Below are 6,000 nucleotides of genomic sequence, written 5' to 3' on the forward strand. Positions count from 1 at the left end.
TGCTCATATGAAAACTTCATTCTAGACTGGTTTCAAATAAGTATCTGTTAAAATATAATTGATTGACTCAGATGTAAATATAGTAGATATTGGCACACTTTCTTTAAATATAGTCAAAGTTAGATAAGTTTGACTTGGGCTAAAACTAAAATATCTTACATTTTGAAACAGTATAGTAGAGAGCGGTAACTATTGAACTAAAGAGGATCCATATGGACTTTTATGGTCACCGATCCACACACAAAAATTATGCGGACTTTATTTTTACAGACTAACTACATATACTCATTTCAAGCTTATAGCTAACTTTAGGCTCCGTCAGTTCCGTACAGTACAATGGTAGAAGTTTGTCTTTTGTTTTGTCTAGTGCACTTATTGTTTCAAAGAGATATACTCGTTGCAAGTTGCAACTCTTAGAAGTTGTAAATACTTTTATGTTTGAATTAAGAGAGGTTTTATGTTGTAATTTTAAATAGCCGGACAATGTGCAAATAAGATGCCATCTATTTCTCTCCACCCATGCATGTTGATGGGATTATTGCCCAAAACACACATTCCTATATAGTCAGTTAAAGCACGTTCAGATTAAGAACGATGCCCGAAATGCCATTTACAGCCCCCGGAGTTCCTTTAAATTCTCGGCATTTGCTTTTCAGCTGGCCAGATTTAGATGAAAAAATATCTTCACTTTGATGTTAGGTTTGAATTTCTCTTCTTCTCTTGGCCGCTACTCCCTCCGTTCCGTTGCGAACTTTCTTGGAACGGAGTGAGTAGATTTTTCGAAGAAGAGGACGACTCTTCCCGCTACGGTGCGCACTCGTGCAGCAAATTTCCATCTGCGCGAGTCCGGGACGCCACAGCCAGCTAAAGACGACACGACCCGTTACTGCTATCTTTAGCCCACCTGTCAGTGACGGACCATGACTAGATTTCAGCCCGGTCAGGCCCACGGAACCAGAGCCTCCTTCTTCCCCTCCTTCCCCAGCCTCTGCATTCTTCCCCCTCTCCGTCCGACCCGAGGCGGAGCCCTTCCGACCGATGCAGACGCCGGCGACCACCTGCGGGGCCCGCGCGGCCGCCTTCGCCCCACCCCCCCCCGCCACGCAGCCCCTCCTGAGAGCTTCAGGAAGCCCTTTCCTGGGCCTTCTCCGCGGGGGCCAGGGCCCCGGCTCGTCGCTCCCCTGGCCTCCACCGTCGACTCGCCGGGGAGCTCCTCCGACTTCGCCAAGCGCATGGAACGCGCCTGGCTCATCTCTAAGGTTCCCCAGACTCCCTAATCACTCTTATTTTCGGTGATGTTTCTTCGTTCGATCCGTCCGGCATGTGTTGCGTGCAGTTAGACTGAGACATACTAGGAATCGTAGTGTTAATGAGGAATGACTCAGATGTAATGATCCTTGTCTTTTATAAAGACTTTCTTTACAAGTTGGACCATTTCACGTCAAATTCCTGCACAGATCTTTAAGGTGCTAATTTGGGGAGCCTAGCCATCTCTTCTGAGAAATTGGTGGAGAAGGACTTCAACTCCTCACCACATTTTGCCAAATCCTCGTGCCAAAATTGTGGCAGGCCACAACTCATGGGAAACAAAATTTTGACCATATTGCAGTAAGTTATGGCTAGAAAGGGTGTATGGCTGCTGGGCTAAAAGCTAAGAAATTGCAGCAAGCCACACATTTAGTCATGAACCAAACAATAGTTGTACTTGGTCAACCTTGTGTCCCTTGCCTATTGTTGTGGCAAACCATGATAGTGAACCAAACACCCTCTTAAGCTTAGTTGAGAATCCACACCCTCACGTGTGAGAGCTTAGCTAACTCCTATGAGTGGCAGCAGAGGGCTTCAACTTTTTAAATTTAGAGGACTTTGTTTACTTGTGAAGCCCAAGGACCCACACCATTTGAGGGAGTTTAAGCTACCAGTTGATTTAAGCTATGTAGAATATTGATAATACTATAGTCCTATAGCTTTGCATAGAGTGGCTTTGTATTCACAAATAGATATCCTCAGCTTAAGGCATATTTGATATGATAGGAGTGCTTTTGTATCATTTGATTAATCCAATTACTTATGCATACACAATAAAGAGAAGTGTTCCAAAGTTTTGGAAGAGCATGGTGTTGAATGTTTTTTCCATGTATGTGACAATAACCTAATTTGGAGAAGATGGATATGGATATGGAAATGCTACTTATCCTAATTGCTTGCTTTTAATTGTCCAAATCTCTGTCTAATATAATTGATTACTAATAAAAGAGATATAGTGTTTGTTACAGGATGCACATTGCTTAAAAGTCATAATTGCATTATTTAGAAATCTACATTGTGGACTCCTTGCCTAAAAGGCAGCTAAACAAAGATCCCAAGTTTCTTGTTATTTCACCACCCAAGGCTGGTGATTACATAAGAGAGTTAAATTCGATCAGAAGTGGGCAAATCTGATCTTTATTCTATCTGCAGCAATGCTCTTTATTAGTTGCCCAGTCTTATGCTGCCATCTAACATCCACGATCTGGTATGCAGCAACCAAGACCAGTTTCTTGCTCCTCCTGTCAATCTTCTGGCCATGTGGAGTGCAAGTGGTGTGCAGGCACAGGCTTCTTTATCCTTGGCAACAACATGCTGTGTGAAGTACCGCCAAGAAATACAAAATGTGTGATATGCTCTGGAAAGGTTGTATATCCTTGCTATTCATTTACAGATTTTGCAAATACATCTAAATTCAGACCATGTGAAATACATATACTGCACAGCACTTTGGTGTTCCATGAACATGTCCATTTGATATGACTATGATGTAATCTATTAAAATTTTACATATGATGTTCTTCTATCTCAGGGCTTTGCAAGTTGTGCTGATTGCCAAGGGACTGGGTTTCGTGCCAAGTGGCTTGAAGTGCCTCCTGTTGACAAATGAGCTAAGGAAATCAATCATAGTGTAAATTTTACAATTTCACAGTAACCTAGCTAATTGTATGTACCTGTGTCCATATTCTTCACATGTAACTATGGCATTGTTATTTTCCTGTAACTGCATCAATTCCATGCCTGTGACATCTTGTTAATTATTCAATATACCTTTTTCAATAAGAATATGAGTAGCAAGAGGTACTTCACTCTATCTCGTACATTTTACCTCCAGTATTCTGCATCTTTTCTTGCGCAATGTGCTACATGCAAAAAATTAGGATATGTCGTTTGTCATTCAGTTTCTTGTTTTGTACGTAAAAAGATGAAGATGCATACTCCTATTCAGGGAAATGATTGTTACTATTTCTATTTAAGTTACCTATTTAAGTTACTCGTAATTTCATATGCACAAAGCACAATGTATCATATTATTGTGAGAACATATAATTTATGTCAGCGTTTATGTTTTTGTCGTTCTTTTCTGATGGATGAAATTGATCGAAATTTCAAACAGATTTCCTTAGGCCAAGACATGAGGAAAATGCCATGTAAGTCTAAAATAGTGAAAATTAACTGCATTTAAACTGTAAATTTTTTCAGCAAGTCAGAGGTGGTCTCATCTCATGTTAACACCAGCCAATAACTTGACACATGAAGGCGAAAAGACCAACCTTCTAAAACGTGTACAAGCCCCCAAAATAAGATTGGAAAAGATGATAACTCATTTTAATCTTGTTAATTTATTTAGTTTATTACAAATAGGCCCTTGCAGAATTGGAACACTTCGGCTAGGCATAAGCTGTAACGTGAGTAGTGAGGTTCACTCTAGTGTATTCCTTTTAACTGTAGCTTTTCTAGTTACCTCAGTGGCTCAGTACATGTTACAACCATGAATCTTGTGAAATGTTCAAGCCAAATCATCATTGGAAACACAGATCTGCCCTGTTGTAATTGTGTATTATTCTTTGCAACAACAGTAATGAGTATTGTAGTTCATTATGATCCATATGCAGAAAATGCTGCCAGTTGAGATTAATGTAGGATCAGGTGTCTAGAATCCTTGTGCTTTGTAGCTTCTATAGTACCAAAAAGATCTGGAACTTCGAAGGGATATGTTACTTTTGTATTAAGCAAACTGACCTGTACTTACACTGTCAGAACACTTTTTGACAACTTATGGACAAACTATTTGAGTATGTGGACAAACTATTTGAGTATGTGTGTTTCTTTTGTCAGCATGCTTGCACATATTTCTTGTAATTGTTTGGCATCATATTCGGACATGGCTGTATCTGATCATTTCCTATCAGATGGAAGGAGTGGATTTTATCTGTCTTTTGTCAGTAACAACTAATAGATCAAAAAGAGCTGGCTTGTAAATTTCAGAAAAATGTTGATTTTTTAATCTGAAACTCGATGAGAGCAAAGCCATGTCCAATGTAAACCTAAATAGTTCTGGTGTACTTTTGTAGTTTCTGATAGTAAACTACTGAAGATGCTGAAATCCCTTTCAGCATCACTTTGAGGTCCGCGGCATTCTTTAGCTAAATGAATTTTATATGGTCATTCATGGACTTACTACCTTGACTCAAAAATCTTTCCATCCCATAGCTGTTTATTGAACAAAGTTATTAGTTGGCTTTGGCACTGTCTCTTAACCTATGCACTTGGGCCAAGTACGTGAAGGACAATTTTTCAATCTACCCTATGTTACTGCTTTCTTCCTTTGGAAGTAAATGAAATCATCCAAAAGATCAGAAGGGAAGGGATAACATTGTGAAGTATTCATGAAGCTTGCAGCATTGTTGTACTGTTATGGACAAGTCAGTTATTTGTCCTCAGCAATTATGGCTTTTATTATAAGGATCGTTTTCTTTACCTCAGTTGTCCATTTGGTTAATGTGTTGTAAATTCCAAGATGGTTGAGTAGTGCATATTACCTGTTGGCGTATTTCAGTGATTGCAAAATATTAACGAATCAATTCCATCTGTATGTTTTCAGTTCCAAATTTATTTTTTTAAGTGTAACTTTGTGCTTTTGCTGGTTAACTTCTAACCACAATTTGGGACTATTCTGTATTGTATGGGGCTGTATGCATGACTATTTATTTTGCATTGTTGTTCCTTATATTAGGTAAAACTAAAGGTGAATGATTCTGTAGAAAAAGGGATGATGCATTGATATCTGGAAATCCCTTATATTTACCTGTTTTGTCTTTTATGTTTTGCTGGGAGCTATTTTATCTTTTCTTTTGGGCTCATTTGGCTATGGGGGCAGAGATGGTGTCAGCAGTCAAGACAAAAATTGTACCAAGGATTGGACTGCTTTGAGCCATACAACGTAGATCCTCCAAATGGAAGTAGCCAAAGCTGTTGTTTGTTTGCCATTGCAATTGATAGAACTTACAGCGCAAAACAAAACGACGATTGATTGGAGTTGTATGAATTGATTGTGACTTTTATGGCATATCACTATTACCCTGAAATGTAAAAGTTCTTCATTAGATATATGGAATTTATACAACCTGTACAAAATAATACATCAGTATATATTATTTTGTGATCTCTGTTGGCTGTAACTTCACCTTCAACAGAGGGCTTGAAGTTAGATTTCTTCATGACACGACTTAACTTGATGAGTTTTTGCAGTTTTGTTTGTAGATCTGCTGTACTGAGAAAATTGATCTGGTATCAAATGATCAGAACCTACCTTTTCTTATGCGATGGCTGATCTGGACACTGAAAGAAGCTATGGGAGATGAAGAGAAGCTAGACAGCCCAAGGTCATCTCTAATCATCCAATAAGTAGTTATGGTTTTACAAGCTCACTCTCAATATCTCCAGGTACATTCTCAAACCTCCCTTGCTGTTCCATCCGGATGGGAAGATTTGGATTGCCTTTTTTACTGATGCTACTGAGAACTGGATGAAAATGATGCGCAAATAGGGAAAATTTTGTCATGCCCCAAGTAGCCCCATGCATGGAGCTCCATCACACAGATACATGCAGGGGATCCAATTGCTTGTCGATTAGGGAATCTTAAGGTGTTGTCGGAATTTGTGTTAGCACCCTGCTAAATAATGGTGAGG

General features: G+C 39.3%; 1 pseudogene; it reads left to right on the forward strand.

The window, feature by feature from the left end:
- Positions 1-956: 956 nt before the first annotated feature.
- Positions 957-3,121, forward strand: LOC120660704 (annotated as a pseudogene).
- The last annotated feature ends 2,879 nt before the right edge of the window (positions 3,122-6,000 follow it).

This window comes from Panicum virgatum, chromosome 2N (genome assembly GCF_016808335.1).
Source record: "Panicum virgatum strain AP13 chromosome 2N, P.virgatum_v5, whole genome shotgun sequence".
Classification (NCBI taxonomy): domain Eukaryota; kingdom Viridiplantae; phylum Streptophyta; class Magnoliopsida; order Poales; family Poaceae; genus Panicum; species Panicum virgatum.